This window comes from Melanerpes formicivorus, unplaced genomic scaffold (assembly GCF_026170545.1).
Source record: "Melanerpes formicivorus ecotype bairdi unplaced genomic scaffold, bMelFor1.0.p_v2 SCAF_1, whole genome shotgun sequence".
NCBI classification, from domain to species: Eukaryota; Metazoa; Chordata; class Aves; order Piciformes; family Picidae; genus Melanerpes; species Melanerpes formicivorus.
This window is the reverse complement of record NW_027142353.1, coordinates 52,331,071-52,348,748: the sequence shown is the minus strand read 5'-3', so window position 1 is coordinate 52,348,748 and position 17,678 is coordinate 52,331,071. Positions and strand designations below refer to the sequence as shown.

Below are 17,678 nucleotides of genomic sequence, written 5' to 3'. Positions count from 1 at the left end.
TCTCACCTAGCTTGTACACTTGAGCTTTGGTTACATTTCGGTCCTTCTACTGTCAATTCAAGGAGAGTCTTCAGTGTACGGTTCCTCAAGGGAAGCCTTGAGGCTACAAGAACCTCTTGCTCTAAGAGGATGTATGGAACTTCAGCTTGTGCCCATGTGCATCTCCTGTGTAACTATGTTTGTCTTCCTGCAGTCCAGGCTGTCCTGCTGTAGTTTGAAATTCTAGCTACTGTGGTCCCACATTTTGTGAGGGATTTTCTCTGAGAACAGGTACTGCCCCAAATGGGAGGTTCTGTGCAGTCCTGTGTGCCTGAGAGCTTGGTTCACAGCTGAGATAACTGCTGCACTTGCTTTTTTTCTTGGTGTTTTTTGCAAAGCCATATGCTTGAGACAATTTCTATTTGTAGAGCTTTCTGTCATAGACCATGCGTAAGCAGAAGAAAGAAGGTTTCCAAACCAATTTTCTCAAATGATTTCTAAACATGGTTTCAGGATTTTCAGACTGCAGTGCCAGATCCTTAGTTAGCATGAAAGGACATGGATCTGTGGAGCTGAATAGAATCACAGGAACATAGAATCAACCAGGTTGGTAAAGACCTCAGAGATCATCAAGTCCAACCTATTACCCAATACCTAACACCTCATGACAACTGAACCATGGCTTCAAATGCCATGTCCAATCCTTTATGAACAGGGATGGTGACTCCACCACCTCCCTGGGCAGCACATTCCAATGGCCAGTTACCCTTTCTGTGAAGAATTTCTTCCTAACATCCAGCCTAAACCACCCATGGCACAGCTTGAGACTGTGTCCTCTTGTTCTGGTGCTGGTTGCCTGGGAGAAGAGACCAAGCCCCACCTGGCTACAACCTCCCTTCAGGTAGTTGTAGACAGCAATAAGATCTCCCCTGAGCCTCCTCTTCTCCAGGCTAAGCAACCCCAACTCCCTCAACCTCTCCTCATAGGGCTTGTGCTCAAGACCTCTTACCAGCCTTCTCTAGGAAAAACATAGGAACAGAAATGTTGGCTAGATGGGGTCTCTGGAGCCCCAAGCTTGTCTAGGCTCCCACTTAACACAGGACTATCACACTAGATCAGGTCAACCTTGGTGTTGCCTAGCTGAGTTTTGAAATCCTCCAAAGCAGAGTCCCCCTCTCTGGAAGATGTTTTCCCTAAGGTCCATTTTTATCTCCCAAGCTCCAGCATGGACTTTTTTGCCTCTCATTTTTCCACCTGCCACTTGCAGGAGGCATTGGGCTCTCTTATAACTCCCACTGAGGGAAGCACGATTTGCAATAAGGTCCTGTTAGATCACCCCTCAATATGTCTGTGTCTGGGCTAAACCCACCTAGCTGCCTCAGCCTAGCTCATGCACTCTACCCTAAGCATCTCAGTACCCTCTTGCTGGGCCTGCTTGCACTGAGGAGTCAAAAACAATGCTGTACGTCACCAGTGCCCCCCAGGTAACAACAGCTTACCTCACTCTGATGGCTATGTGCTTCCTCCTGCAGCCTGCCAGGCACTTTGTCCCGTTGGTGATGTCAGCACACACTGGGCTCAAACAAGGTGTGTCCTACAATTTGTAGCAGTGTGAATAGGAGCAGAGGTTTCATTCACTCGCTGGAGACGGCACAGCGAGCAAGCAGCTTCAAAAATCCAATTTTGTAGACACAGAGATTACATTAATCTCTTTTAATAGCTACACAATTCAGTTTTCAAGATAGGACAAAACATGGGATATTCTTGACAAAACTGGTGCTACAAAGCTGCCCACATCAGATTTGAAGTCCCGGCTCCTAAGCTGCTAATGATGGAGCCGATTGTATCTTTTCAGACAGTAGCACTGCAAAACTTCCATTTAATCTCCTCTTTTTGTAACATGCTATAGCTGCCTGGGCTTGCCTGTTGGGAATCAAATGGAGATTGGCTTTGCCTTCAAATACCCAGCCCTCACCAACTGATCTTGGGGGCCCGTGGAATGATAAAAGATCAAGTTATCAAAGTATCTGTGCCTTCTGATTTCAGCTAGAGCAACTCCCTGAATCTGGAGCCTTTGATTTAAAGTGGCTGCTTTCTCTCCCCATGTCTCAACAGGCAGAAAAGAGCATAGCTTTAATTCCTGTTGGCTCAGTTGCATTAGCTCAACATGACTGAGAAGCACTCTCCACCTCCAGAAACACAGAAGTGAGTGCAGATCTACACTGGAAACTTCTGCCCGTGTAGTAAGTACTGTGAAATATACAGGGATGTTTCCATACTGCCAGAAATATCAGTGTAAAACTGTTTCTCTTGTTGACACTGTTTTGCTTGGAGAACTAAAAGCAGCTCTTCTGGGGAAGGCACTGTTTTTTGGGCTAGATGGCATGTTTTCAGGGAACTTGCAGGTTTTGTGGTTTAGACATAGCCACTCTGGGCTGATTTTTAGTGTTTGCACTGTGATTTAGAGCTCTGAGAAACGAGCTCTAACAATCGATGCTGAGGTCACTGAAGAGGTGACCCACCCAGATGTTTATTGCTGCTCCACTGGCAAAGATTACTGTCCCTGCAGCAGAGCTGGCAGGAGACAACATATGTCCAGGGCAGAGCTTCTCCAAAAGGCATTTCAGTTGAAATCTCCAAGGAGGTGGGATTAAACTAGACAGAAGTTTGAACTGGAGATACTGAAATGTTCAGTCCAGATGTTGTCCATAACAATTTATGCCCATGAAAACCAGCGCTGCTGCCATGCCTCATGTCCTTGCTGCTTCTGCACCATGTTTCTGACCCCTCTTTGCACCAGAACTAGCGGTTGTCTGCTTCTAACAGAAGACTTCAACCAGCCAGGTGATCTCCTCGTTCACCTGGAGGGGGTGTAGGGGACAAAAACACTATCTATCAGCTTCATCATGATACCTCTTTCTCAGACAATGGTACAAGGCTCTTTCCAGTATCTCAGCTCCACTCTGCCCTTTGGTAGTAGAGTGGTATCAAGCAACAGCAGGTGCTAATGTCTTCATCTGTTTATCTTTTTCTAACCAAATGCTCTTCTGAGGCCAGAGGCTCCCTGTGATGCTCCTGTATGGCCAAGCATCAAGGCCTCTGCAGCCAGGGAAATTATCCTTGCTCTTCAATTGTGATCTCCATTCTGCTATAGGAATAACATGCTGTAGTAGGTGACACTGCTGTCAGAAATAATGCTGGCATTAGCGGTTGCCTTCTTCCTCTCCTGGCTCAGACAGTGTCTAAGGAGAGACTGCTCTTGCACCCTGACACCACAGCAAGCAGGAGGCACTGCAGGAGCGAGTCAGGACTGACTCTGCTCTGAGCAAACTGCCAGGCTAAAACACGCAAGAGTTTTCCTCTCCCTGACCTGTTACTGACATGGAACAAAATCAGTGGGAAAAAGACTGGGTCTTAAATATGCAATGAGCCTTTCTCCACCTATTCCTCCCCCTAACTATTTTGTTTATGTTTATGAGCATTTAGTACCTCTTAGCATTTGTGTTTGCCTTGAAGCTACAGGCAGCTTTGTGCTGTAGTGTGCTGAATATTTGTGCCATAAGTACAAACAGATGTTTGCAGATCTCCTTTGAAGCAAGTCTTCACCCTCTGGATCCTTATGCTTTACTACAATCAGAGCAAAGCCTTGAAGGGCAGGGAAAGAGGACGTACATAGAATAGTCAGTAGTGCAGCAGGAACACATACTCAGATCTCTGTTGCTTAATCCTTCACAGCAGCGGTTTGTATATCAGAGTTTTCATAGACAATTCATTTGCAGGGCCTCATTCCTATAAAGCAATCTCTGCTGTGTGCAGATCTTTTAGGCTTGTTTTGACGCATGAGTCAGATTCTTGGCACTCTCAAGAGCTGTTGCCTGCAACTTGAATAATCTCCCTAATATCAAGAGTCTCAGAATGAGCAGAGATGGTAAAACTTGAGTGGCATGTGTATCTGGCTCTTGCTGACAAGTTTTACTTCTCTTAGCTGCGCACAGTGATGGAAAGGCCTCAGAATGCAGACACAAGTAGTATGAAATAGTTTGACTCTGGGAGTAAAAATCTCAAGAGCTTTTTACCCCATCCACATGCAAAGTAATAGAGAAAGTTAAACAGTCTCTGCCTCAGGCAGCTCCCAATTTATGTCAAAATGCAACAGAAAAGCTGAGAGGGGAAAGGAAAGATGGTAGTGGTGAAACCAGACAGGATTGTGAGGTGATTGCTGTGTGGGAGGTTGCAGGCAGGGCTCTCAAACGACTTAAACCACTGTGGTGTGGCTTTGGTTTTGTTTTTTCTTTTCTCACGTTTTGAGGGAGAAGAGGGTGTGTCTGGAAGTTCAGGTGCTAGCTTGGAACTTCGATGATCTGTGTACAGATTACTGCCTTGCCAGCGACTCCTGTGGATAAACTGTTCCCATCCCCTCTGCCTTTTGACACTCGTTCTGCGAGGAAGAACAGCACTTCCATACCCCCAAGGTGTATGAGACTAGTACTTCAAAGCCTGTAAAGCATTCATGTATGGTATGAGAGTTCTATCATGCCCTGGAATGATTCACTCCATGTTACCTTTTGACTGTACACCTTGGACAGCAAAAGGAATCCTTCAGAGCACTCAGTGTGGCTGACTTTCAAATGCAAAGCAGCGTTTGACCTGAGCTACACAGGGAACTAATGTTCTGCTGTACATCTCTCTAATTCACTCTGCAGAATGCTTTGCCTCATTTCACCTGTCTCTTGCAATTTTTACTTAAAACATGAAAACAATTTGTATCTATTTTTATATCATTCATTTTCTTTTCCTAGCAACCACTCTTTTGTCTCACCTCATTCCACTTTGTCTGAAACACTTCTTCCTCCTCCTCATCCATGATCTCAGGCAGGAGCCACCCATCACAGGGGTACCTGCTAGGACTGTGCAGGCAGACAAATCCCAGGATTTGCAGACCCTTTGCAATGAGGAGTGACCAGCCATGCCTGGCCACAGGTACATGCTGAGAGCAGGGAGTGCTTCCCAGCTCCTACAACCTGCTCAGTGCCCTGGTGAGGCTGGGGTGAGTGGTTCCATCTGCACTGTGCACATGCAGGGCAGGACAGGACAGGGTGTGCTGAGCTAATTGGTGGAGAGAAGCTTGACTCCTTGATGAGACAGACCTCCAAGAAGAGCAGTGGTGCAAAACAGGAGCTTGCTGGAGGGATAGCTGGAGAGAGAAGTGAGGGGAAAAGTATAGGATCACTGTCAATTCAATAAAGGTGGCAGAGGCCCTCTCCTACCTTTTTTTCTTTTCTCACAAGAAAGAAGGTCTAGAAGCTAAGATATTAACATAGGACTCAGGAGATCTAGGAGGTTTACAAAGTTAGTTTTCTTTCCTTTAGATTCCTGAAATGGTGTCTTTAGGGTGGGAGTCAGCAAAGTGGCAAAGGCAAGAGTGGGAACATGGGATCAGTGCCAGAGAGGAGCCCGTCCTTGTCTCCAGCAAGAAGCTGTTAGCCTGACTCAGCTGTAACACAAAACTACATCTGCCAGCCGTTTTGTCATCTTGTGCTCCTGTGCCCTCTTGTTAAGAGAGAACAAGTTTTTTTCTTCCCTTGTAGGGATGAAGCTTGGGACGATGAAAGAGTCTACTATGGACTGAAGCAATGATCACAAAAGTGCCTGGCTAGGAGCCTGGCAGCTGCATGCCATACCCCTCTTTACTTAACCCCTCCCAAAGTGGTCCACGTGGGAGAAAAGACAATGTTTTAGGGGCTAACTGACTGCTGTGCCTTCCTGTGAAGAATATACTGCTTGCATCAATGCTGTAGGTAGCAAATCTTGTCAGAGGTGCTGGACTCTGCAAACAATTTACACCAGATTTCCCTGAGATAGTGATGAAATCCATGATGGTTTTGTTAAGACATCTGCAACCCCAGCAGAAAGAAAACAGTGTGACTCTTCCCTAGTGTGTGCAGCTGAAGCCCTATCAAGGACAGAAAAGAAAAGGCACCTCATTTATTTATTTATTTCTTCAGCAGGTAGAAGCTGTGTTTTCCTCACATAAATTGAGAGGCAGGGGGTTCTGTGAGAGTAATCTGCTTCTGGGAATTTATTTCATATGGTGGCTGTGAGTGGCTCAACAAGATAGGATGGGAAGAAAGAAACAGGCACAAACCTCCAAATAACTCTGACAGAGTGAAAGAGCCCAGCAAGCAAATCCTCACACCTCTTGCTTCCCTCAGGAAATGAAAACCTCTCCAAGGGAGCTGATGTATCTACAGCCAGTGTTAAGCATTCTGCATTTTGGGTTTTATAGAAAAGTCAAGTTACACTAGGAAGTCTCATCTGCCCACTTCTAAGTGGAAATAGGCTTGGTTTTGGTTTTAATTTCCTGTCCAGTGCCAGTTTTCCTGAGTCCAACATGGGTCTCCTGTGAAATGCCATGAGAAATTTCAGGGCTGGGAAGAGAGCTCCCTGGCCCCATCACCTCCATGGCAGATGAGGAAACACAGAAGAGTTCCAACAGCTGATGAGCTCTGAGACCCACAGGCTGGCTCTCTGTCTCTGCTCTCAGAACAGGGTTTCCTGCTCAAGTCTTGCCTTTCAAGAAGGGACTGCCCCCAGTTCCCTTTCAGAAAAGGCAATTGAAAGAAAATACCACATTCAGCAGCAAGGAAAACAGAGTGCTAAGCAGTCTCTGGCGTGTGCTGAGCTGATGAGGCTGGGCCATGAGTCCAGCAGGTTTTTCTCACTTCTATACTGTGTAGTGGTAAGCCAGCGTGCATGATATTTTAACTTTGCCCTAGAGCTTCCTCCCAGGATTCTGCCAGTAATTCGATCCTGCTTTGATAAACCATCACCCAGACACAACATGGAACTCTAATCCTAATGATGTGTGTTAATTAAAAATGAAATGACACTTTCTCAGGAGAAAATTCTTTAGTTCCAATGCTTTCCTATGGTAATTATCCTAAACCAGCTTATTACCCTCCCCTGTAGTTTCATTTATTGTTCACTGTGTCTAAACTCCTGCACGCCAGTGCACTGCATTGTGTTGTCATGTTCCACCCCATCCTTACCAAAGAGTTTGCCAAAGAAGTACAGCAAAAGCTTTAAAGCTCTGAGCAGAGAAAAGCTGCATCTTTACTGTGATGATGCACAGTCTGCCAGTTCTATTTCACTGCCTTGCAGCACCAAATTGAGAAACTCTTTGTCTCCCCTGGCTTCTAAAATAGGCACGAGATAAACAGGAAAAAAGGGAGACACCTGTCTGATATTGTCTGACTCTCAAGTCAGTTCAGGCTCTGATATTAATAACTTCCTGTTTTGTTGTAAGTCTTCTGACAAGTGAAGTGCCTGCATCTGTGTTGGCTTCTCAGCCTGCACTTAGGTAAACATATGACTACTGTGTTCCCAGGTTCTGGGCTACAAAGTCCAATTTTCTGCCTACCTTCAGGCCAAAATTTTAGGACAGGAAATCAACTTGCTGCAAATTATCTGCCTAAACCCACAATTAGCTGCCAAACTAAAAAATGACCTGATTGTCACAGCAGTTGAACACCTGCAGAACCTGCAAGTATCTTGGGACTTGAAAGGGCAGAATCTATACAAATCAGACTAATTTTATGTAGGAGCTCAAATAAGGATCCTAATTTGCAACTCTGGACTGCTAAGGACGTGCTCTGAGGCTAGAAACAGAAAGAGGATCTGCAAAAATGTGGAGAAAGGTGCATTTGTGTAATAACACTTGTGCAAGATGCTTGTGAAATGTGGTGTATGTTGCATTGCATCATTTTGTATTAGTAAGACTTGTTCTTTTCCAGCTGTCCAGATAACTTTGCCCCTTTGCCTGTGAACTGAACTACTTCCTCTGGATAATATGTTGGTTTGCTACCTGCTGGAGAGATGGAGTACTCCCCACCCCCCGCCCCCAACAGCTGCAGCTCTGTGTAAACAGGAATCTTCTTCCAATCATGGTGTGTGACAAAACAGCTTGGGTTTAGCAGCTCTGGGAGATTTAAAAATCAAATAAGCTAACCAAGTTTTAAAACAGTGCTGGACTGAAGAGACTAGCACCCAGTCCAGCTGTGACTGAATTCATTAGTTTCTGTAAATATTGCTAGATGAGTTTGTCCAAACAAGTGTGAAGCAGCTGAAAAGAAACATCAGCTGAAAAGGCCTGAAAGAGAAAGTCAAAGCTGTCATCCAGTGGACTGTGAGTAGCAGTACGAGGCTCCAGTTCTTCTGGGGCACCCTGACGTGCCAGATTTATATAGCTGTGATCATTTCCAGTGTTCTTAAATCCTGTAGTCTGTTCAGTGCTCACTTAGGATCAGGAGAGCAGCTCCATTTTTTTTACCTGGCCAGCACAGCATGATCCTGGTCCTACAGAAGGCAGCAAAGGGCTCCCACTGCTGTGTACCTGAGCATCCTGGAGGAAAGGCACCAGGACCCATTATCCCAGGCTAATATATGAGCCATCACGACATGTCTATAAAAAGTCCCTCTTCATCTAACCTGTAAGTCCCTTTCAAGTACTGGAAGGCTGCTATAAGGTCTTCCCAGAGCCTTCCCTTCTCCAGGCTGAACAATCCAAATTCTCCTCTCAGCCTGTCTTCATAGGAGTGGTGCTCCAGTCTTCTGATCATCTTCATGGCCCTCCTCTGGACCCATTCCAACAATTCCATCTCCATCTTATGTTGGAAGCTCTAGAGCTGGACACAGTACTCCAGATAGTATGCCACGAGTATAGAATCATAGAATCAATAAGGTTGGAAGAGACCTCAAAGATCATCAAGCCCAACCTGTCACCACAGACCTCATGACTAGACCATGGCACCAAGTGCCATGTCCAATCCCCTCTTGAACACCTCCAGGGATGGGGACTCCACCACCCCCCTGGGCAGCACATTCCAATGGCTAACAACTCTCTCTGTGAAGAACTTTCTCCTCACCTCGAGCCTAAACTTCCCCTGGTGCAGCTTGAGACTATGTCTTCTTGTTCTGGTGCTGGTTACCTGGGAGAAGAGACCAACCCCCTCCTGGCTACAACCTCCCTTCTGGTAGCTGTAGAGAGCAATGAGGTCTCCCCTGAGCCTCCTCTTCTCCAGGCTAAACAATCCCAGCTCCCTCAGCCTCTCCTCTTAGGGCTTGTGCTCAAGGCCTCTCGCCAGCCTTGTTGCCCTTCTCTGGACATGTTCAAGAGTCTCAATATCATTCTTAAATTGAGGGGCCCAGAACTGGACACAGCACTCAAGGTGTGGCTTAACCAGTGCTGAGTACAGGGGCACAATGACTTCCCTGCTCCTGCTGGCCACGCTGTTCCTGACACAGGCCAGGATGCCATTGGCTTTCTTGGCCACCTGGACACACTGCTGGCTCATGTTCATCCAGCTGTCGATCAGCACCCCCAGGTCCCTTTCTGTTTGGCTGTTCTCCAGCCACTCTGACCCCAGCCTGTAGCTCTGCATGGGGTTGTTGTGGCCAATGTGCAGTACCTGGCACTTGGACTTGTTAAATGAGGAGGAGAATCATTCCTCTCAACCTGCTGGCCATGCTTCATTCAAAGGGCTCGCTGACCTCACTCCAGCTATTACCCATCTGAGACACTGTCATCCTGTTCTCCCTCCTTTCAGAAGGATGGAAACACTGACCATAGTTAGAGAGTAACCTTTTGCAGCATTGCCCATCCCCATGCTAGCTGCTCCCTCCTACTTCTGAGCTGCAGCGCATCATCTCCTCATTGGTATACTGAGCAGGGGACTCCTCAGGTTAGGGATTTTTTTCTTTGTTTGGTGTAATTCCAAGAGCAATATCTTTATTATTATTTTCCCCCTGGGTTTTATTTAAAACTAGGCAGTTCTGGGCCCTGGTCCTCACTGCTCCCATCTTGATGCCAGGAAGGGCTGCACTGACAGGAGCCATGCTCTGGGATGAGTGGGCAATGGGGTCAGGAGGAAGGAATTACATCATCTGACACTGCCATTAAATGCAGTTTTTATGTAACCCTGTCCCCACAGAGTGATTCTATTCAGGTGAGGCTTCAGGGGAGCACACAGATCTCTTTCAGTGCTGCTGTTACTAGCAGCCACGTTTTTCCATAGCAGGATTTTCCAGGCATGGGGAGGGCTCTGCCTTCTGAGACCACTCAGGATGCTCAGCACTCATGCAAAGGGTGGGGATGACTGCTCAGGGTGGGTAGGTGCATCTTGTATTGCAAGGCAGTAGTTTAGTAGTCTCCCCTGGAGCTGGGAGGTAGTAAGTGACCTGCCCAGAGAGAGCTCAGCACTGCTAACATCTGACAAGGACATTTTCATAGCTGAGATAAACAAACAGATGCCTTTTTTTGCTCTAGGGAGATAACTTCTCCTGTGCTACTAGCCTGAGATCATTTGCTTGGCTTAGTTTGTATTTTTACCATATGCAACAAACTTTAACCACTTCATCTGAGGCTGTTACTCATTTGGGGCCAATATGAAACATTTCTGGCATTTTTTTTTTCTGGCTTATGTCTCCACTTCTGTCTGTAAGTTTTCTTCTCAACATTTCAGTTCTCCTTTCATGTAATATTTTAAATCCTTAATTGCCTAATGCTGCAGATGGATAGTATTAGTTGCCTTCCATCGCCACTCTGGCCATGATGACTTCCTTTGCTTGACAAGCTGCTCACTCTCCCAAGGTGAGTGTTAGGTCTGTCTGGAGTATGTCTGTATGTCTTGTGCCAGATTGCAACTGCAAACTAGAATAGAATAGATCTTTGAGATCATTGTGTCCAACCTATTGTCCAACACTACCTAATGAACTAAACCATGGCACCAAGCACCCCATCAAGTCTCTTCTTAAACACCTCCAGTGATGGCAACTCCTCCACCTCCCTGGGCAGCCCATTCCAATGGGCAATCACTCTCTCTATGAAGAATTTCTTCCTAACATCCAGCCTCAACCTCCCCTGGTGCAGCTTGAGACTGTGTCCTCTTGTTCTGGTGCTGGTTGCCTGGGAGAAGAGACCAGCCCCCCACCTGTCTACAACTTCCCTTCAGGTAGTTGTAGACAGCAATAAGGTCTCCCCAGAGTCTGCTCTTCTCCAGACTAAGCAACCCCAGCTCCCTCAGCCTCTCATCATAGGGCTTGTGCTCCAAACCCCTCACCAGCTTTGTTGCCCTTCTCTGGGCACATTCCAGCAAGTCAACATCTTTCCTAAACTGAGGGGCCCAGAACTGGACACAGGACTCATTGGATGTGCTCTTTCTTCAGGTGAAGAGTATCAGGACTAAAACTGAGATGCAGTCTTGTCCTGTCTGTTCTTTACAACATTTATCTTGTGATTCGTAAGTAGTGATTCTCACTTCCCACCCTGCCCCTCTTCCTGAGGGCTTCCTGTTCAAAGTTGACTGATAGGTGAATGCATTTTCCAGATATTCTTTATTGCTTTTTTTCCTCCTTTCCTTCCTTCCTTATTTCTGAAAAGAAGCAGTGAGGGGGAAGAAATGGTCTGTAAATGAGGCACAAAAGCAGAGATTTATTGAATGATGAGAGCAGATTCAAGGGGCCTCCAGGTAAAATAAAGTATAATTGGCATAATATTATCTGACTAAACAGCTCCTGCTCCACCACCACCACCATTTCTGCACCCATCCCAGAGCTGGGGGCAAGACCCTCACCAGCCAAGATACCCCACAGAGGAGCTCAGCCCCAGTAAGGAGACCCAGCCAGCACCCGTGGATGATATTGGAGTAGTCATCAATCATTGCCCTAACAACCGGGGGGCCACCAGGCCCCCCGGCCTTTGTTGTCACCACCACCATCACCCAGTGTGCACCATGGGCACTCACCAGAGATGAGAGGAGGATCCTCAGCCCAGATGGGCTCAGCTTAGGGCTTCTGCCTTTCCTGGGGGGATTAAATAGGGGAGTGTGCAGGGAGGGCAAAGTGGCCACACCTGGGGTGGGAGGAGACTCCAATAGAGCCCAGGTGCTCTGGGATTTGAGGGGAAAAAGGGGGAAAATGGGGTTGGTGAGTGGGTTTTAGGGTGTCAGGAAATGATAGGACTGGGGGGAATGGGAAAAAACCAGAAATGGGTAGATTCAGACTGGATGTTAGGAAGAAGTTCTTCCCCATGTGGGTGGTGAGACACTGGAACAGGTTGCCCAGGAAGGTGGTGGGAACCTCATCCCTGGGAGTTTTTAAGACCAGGCTGGATGTGGCACTGGGCAACCTGATCTAGTGTGAGGTGTCTCTGCCCATGGCAGGGTGGTTGGAACTGGGTGATCCTTGAGGTCCCCTCCACCCTCAACAATTCTATGATTCTAAGACAATTTTGAAGTTTAGGCTGGATGTTAGGAAGGAATTCTTCCCAGAAAGAGAGATTGGCCATTGGAATGTACTGCCCAGGGAGGTGGTGGAGTCACCATCCCTGAAAGTGTTTAAAAAGAGACTGGATGAGGCACTCAGTGCCATGGTTTAAATAATAAGATGGTATTGGGTGATAGGTTGGACTCAATGATCTCAAAGGTCTTTTCCAACCTGGTTAATTCTGTGATTCTGTGATTCTCAGATTTTGAGGGGCTTTTCCCTCCACACTTCCCTACCAAGATTGATGTTGTTCCAGTTTGTACCAATAGGATTTAGGTGGCTAGATCTCTAAATATGACAAACTAATGCATGGAAAGCAAACCCAGATGATGAAAGTCTATTGATAAAGAAAATTCCCATCCTGGCAACCTCTCAGCAAAGCACACAAGTAGGAAGTAGTAGTTAAGAATAACTGCACCAAGTCTGCCAAAACTGCTGGAGATGTGAATAACAGAAGCCTCTGTGGAGTCAAAGAATTGTTGCAGTGCCTGCTCCCTGATACACTGCATCAGCAGGTCCAGAAGGGCAGCATCCTGGGTGAGCAGTGAGGCTGACAGGCTCCCAAAGTACTGATTAATGGCAGTGGAGACCAGAGCCTTTGCAGAAGCATTGCAAAAGTGGCTTAACACTATGCAGGCTTATTAAAGTGACTTCCTTGCTGTTGCACAGTAGGATATACTGGGGTTGGTGCCTCAGATCTTACTGTCAGCATGTGACTCCACAGCTTGCCTTCACAGATCCAATGCACAGTTATGTCTCTGCTTACCAAAGTGGCTATACACAGCCCCAAACCTTGTCTCCTTATGCCATGCACATGCTGCACAGGCCCCCAGAGGCATTCAAATGACTGTATTCTGCATGACCCCTAAAAGAGGGTAAAGAGCAGTTGCAGGATGGGAGCTATAGCATTAACAATACTTTCAGATTGCCCAGTGGACATAATTAAACACATTTCATAGGAGTTCCTGAGGGAGAACAGGTCAAACTGTTTATGAGCTCCAAGCCAGGCCAAGAGGACTGGGTCTTCCACAGAAAAATTGCTGACACTGACTCAAAAATGCCATTGTTAAGATAAGACAAACATCCAAAGTTCTTTCAAATGTTCCTAGTTGATACTTTACAAATATCCATCCAGGCCAGTATAGGTGTTAAGAATTTGGGAAACAACACTCAGCACATAAAGAACAAAAACCAGCAGATACTTTCTGAGAAGACAGAAGCCGAGTCAGGGGCATAAGTAGGCAGATGTCACCTAGGACCAGGCTGTGAGCAAGTCTTTGTGATATTCCTTAGCATATGTCTCAACTTCTTGAGCTCAGTGAGGAAGATAAATGAAAAAGTTGGCCACCATTGTTATCAGCTGGTACAGGGACATTTATTTTTGCAAGCACATGTGGTGGGATCTGAGCAGGCAGGTCAAAGGAAAGCAGTGTGTATAGCTGCTTTTCAAAGGCACCTATTGCCAGTAAGTGTGAGCCTGAATTTCTTTGAGAGATTCATTTTTCCTGACATACTGTGACAGAAATCATAAAATAAAGAGAAGCATGGTACCTTTGTGAGGTGATCCTCGGGACTGTGCTGTGTACAGCCAAACCACTTCTGGGTGCAGTGTGAGCACTGAAGGCGGATTTACTGTGGGGAGAGTGGTGAGACACTGGAACAGGCTGCCCAGAGCAGTTGTGGATGGCCCATCCTTGGAACTGTTCAAAGCCAGGTTAGATGGGGCTTTGAGCAGCCTGGTCTAGTGGAAGGTGTCCTTGCCCCTTGCAGGGGGACTGGAACTAAATGATCTTTAAGCTCCATTCTGAGCCCCCCCAAAATTTATGGTTTTGTGTTGGTCCACTCTTACCCTGTCAGGTGTGGTGTCCTCACAGGAGGATCCCATACTAAAATCTTAGTAAAGAGCAGACAGAGCTTTTCCTGTGTCATACTGCACACCAGAAACCAAGGATGTGTTCTGCCACCTATATATTGGCCTACCTCAGATCAGCTTCATGCAAGAATGACAGAGGTACATGCATCCACTGCCTTTCTTTTTTCTCCTTTGTTTTTAGTTTCTTTCCTTTTTTTTTCCCCTCCCTGGTGTTTGTGGGAAGGAGGAAAAGCACCTGTTACTGTCAGAGTTTATAACATTCCTGCTCCCCCTGGTTGGAAAAGAAAAGGACCCCTTTGCTATCTCTCTCTACCCCTGAGGGAAGCACTGACTACTGATGTAATAGGTGAGAAGCTCTTCCAGGGCAGAACTTGTTCTCCCCAGGGACCTGCATCCCAGTCACTCCCTGCCTTGGGCTAATGTGCTGGGACCCTCTGGTTTGACCCCTCCCAGGCTTCTTGCTTTCCTGTTGCTCTGTCCCCTGCCATTTGCTGTTCATAGAAAGGCAGAGGTGGGGGAGCAGGCTCCCAAGGGGTCCAGAGGAGGAGAAGGTCTCCATCGGGGATATTTTGCTGGAGGAGATGAAGAAGGTGTCTCCACCACTCGGGCTGCAGGCAGGAGCAGTCATGCGCTTCCCTTTGCAGCCGGCAGCACTCTGCCTTTCCCCGTCATTTATTACCTGACGTCTGTTCTCATGTGTTTCCCTCCAGGCCGGGAGCCAGGAGGGCTGGCACTTGGGACACCTCCTCCTGGTGTGCTGCCAAGGACGGCGGCAGTGTCCTCCCGCTGAAGGTGGCATCGCCCAGCCCTGGGCACACAGCATCCATCCCCACCGCTCACCCGACCCCTCCTCTCCAGACCTGCTAATGCTGGGAGAGGCAAGGTAACCTCGCCACGGAAAAGAGCTGGGACAGCAGCCAGCCGAGATTAATGGCATCATTAACATCCCCGGGTTATTTATAGGCTTAAAAATGCCTCGGACCTGCAAACTGAGCAGAGCTGCTCTGTGTAAATCAGGGACTCCCAGGTCTCCTGCTTTTGCCTTTCCCCTTCCCGCTGTTTCATCCGAATCACTGGCACTTTAAAAGCTCTGGAGCAAGGACTGTCTCTCATTGTAACCTACATTGTAAACCTTCCTAGGAAGGGGGATGCACGTGGGTTTTCTCCATGAATGCTTTCTCCTCCACCCAGCTCTTTCTGTGCTCGCTGTGTCCTGTGGCTTCTCTTTGGGAAAACTCTCTTTGTGGTATATTCCTGAGGCAGGAGCTGAGCAGTCATCACAGGAATTAGTGATTTTCTGCCTTGGGTTTTAACTGTGAGCTCTGTGAGAGCAGGACTGGGAATCTCATAGCTGTGGACAGCACCTAGGACCTGTGAGTCCCTACTGAGACATGCAAATTAATTAAGGAGGACTATGGAGGCCCTCCTATGGGAGCCAGCAGAGCCAGCCCAGCATCCAGGTCCTCCAGGAACCTCACAGGACTGGCATGAAAAGAAAAACCCTCCCTGAGTGTGTTGGCCCTAGAAGAGGAGCTTTCAGCATGTGACCTGTGGCCACACTGCCTGGCCTGTTTCCCAGCACTCGGTGAAAGGTAAGTGAGAAAGGAAGCTTGTTGTCAGCAGGCACAAATCCAAGGGATCAGTTGTGTGACTGGGAGATGGCTCTGTGGGTGGGAGAAAAAAGTACAAGTGCCAGTAGGAACATCTCCCACCCAGGAACACCAGAGTGGTACTTCATGGAGGTGAGGTTGCTTCAGAGAGCAGCCAGCTTTTGCTTTAATATTGTCCTTTTGTTGTACTGGTCTGAAATAAACTGCCTCAGTCACTCCTTGGCCCTCTGTCTTCAGGTGGATGAAATAAAGAACCATCAGAGAACTCTTCAGACCGCTGTTGTTTTGTTTTCTCTGAGCAATGAGACTACTTCAGGGAAGAGTAAAAGGAGTCTAAAATGATAGAGGGATTTCTCTGCCATGGCCACTACAGGTGAAACCACAATCCTGGGCTTCCCTCATCCCTTCAACATCTGGTGGCTTTGAGACATTTCACTATCTTGCTTTCTTCTTCCCCTCTTTATTGGGTTCTGGGCTCTGAGTCCCCTCCATCCCCTCCTGGTCAGGACCCAGTTCTGCACCTCACTATCCATGCCTGTCAATTGAGACCATGACACCTAACCAGCTTTGTACAGTCCTTTGAACAACCAAAGGGTGAGTGCAACTATTCAGTCATCCAAAGGTCACAATTGAGAGAGTATTTATTTCCATGTTTGATATGTGTGGGATTCTGTGTAACTTAAAAAGCTTCCAAGTGGCCTGAAATTGTGCCAGGGGAGGTCTAGATTGGATAATAGGAAAAATTTCTTCACTGCAAGGGTTGTGAGGCACTGGAACAGAGTGCCCAGAGAACTGGTTGAGTCACCATCCCTGGAGGTGCTTAAAAGACATAGAGATGTGATGCTGAGGGACATGAGTTTGTGGTGGACTTGGCAGTTCTAGGTTAACAGACCTGATGACCTTTAACATCTCTTCCAACCAAAATGATTCTATGACTCTGAATCAAGGAGAAGGTAGACAATAGGCATCATCTGAGATGAAGGCGGGGGGGGGAGGAAGGTGACATTTTAACTGTCCTCTCCTTACCCTAGGAAAGAGATACACCTTCTACAGCTGTTTCTGAACACCTAACCAGAAAAGTCAGCACAGCTTTCTCTCTGGACTGATGTTAGACTGAAATATTGAGATAGAAGAGGCCATCTGCATCTCAAACTGGTTACCTGCATTGAAAATGGAACATAAAAGGTCCCAGGTTTTCTTTAACAAGACAGCTAAGCCGCATTTTGACTGCTAGGCAGCTATCTCCTGGCCCTCAGTGCTACACAGCTTCTTTGGAATTACTCATGCCTCATAAAGAAAGCAAGAGCAGGGATTTTTTCCCCCCCTGTTTCATTAGGCTACACCCATCTGTAACCATATTTAACCTTCCTTTTTTTCTAGCTGCCAACACTGGGTGGCACTAAGTAACTCCTTCTGACATTTTACAAAATTGACTCTAAAAACTTGAATCACACTGACTTGGCTCCACTCTGTCCTGACAGCAAATGGCTTGGCTTGAGACACTTTTCAGCACATGGTTGTTTCAGAGGAAACCTCTGACTTGCATGGCACATTTTCTGCTTCCTTGGTCTGCTAGGTTGTTAACAGTCTCCTGGAACTCCTCTATCACAGGTCTGGTAAAGGTTCAATGTGTTCTTGTGCTTGAAAACTGATGGAACACTTGAAAATAACTGTGCTTTATTCTGGGGATGTAAACAAATCTCACAGAATCACACAGAGCATGGTTGAGGTTGGAAGGGACCTCTGGAGATTGCCTAGGCCAGCCCACCTGCTCAAGCAGGGTCAGCCACAACAGGACTGTGCCTAGTCTGGTTTTGAGTATCTCCAAGGACAGAGACTTCATAACCTCTCTGGGCAACCTCTTTTGTTGTTCAACCACCCTCACAGTAAAAAGT

The 17,678-nt window shown here is 47.0% G+C and overlaps 1 long non-coding RNA gene across 1 annotated transcript in view; it reads left to right on the top strand.

The window, feature by feature from the left end:
• Window positions 1–16,042, top strand: part of LOC137443525 (uncharacterized) — a 75,607-nt gene extending 59,565 nt beyond the window's left edge. Inside the window, exons 3-4 of the long non-coding RNA XR_010987910.1 lie at window positions 2,095–2,222; window positions 14,884–16,042. This is a non-coding gene — a long non-coding RNA (uncharacterized lncRNA). The remainder of the gene's footprint in view (window positions 1–2,094; window positions 2,223–14,883) is intronic.
• Window positions 16,043–17,678: the final 1,636 nt, after the last annotated feature.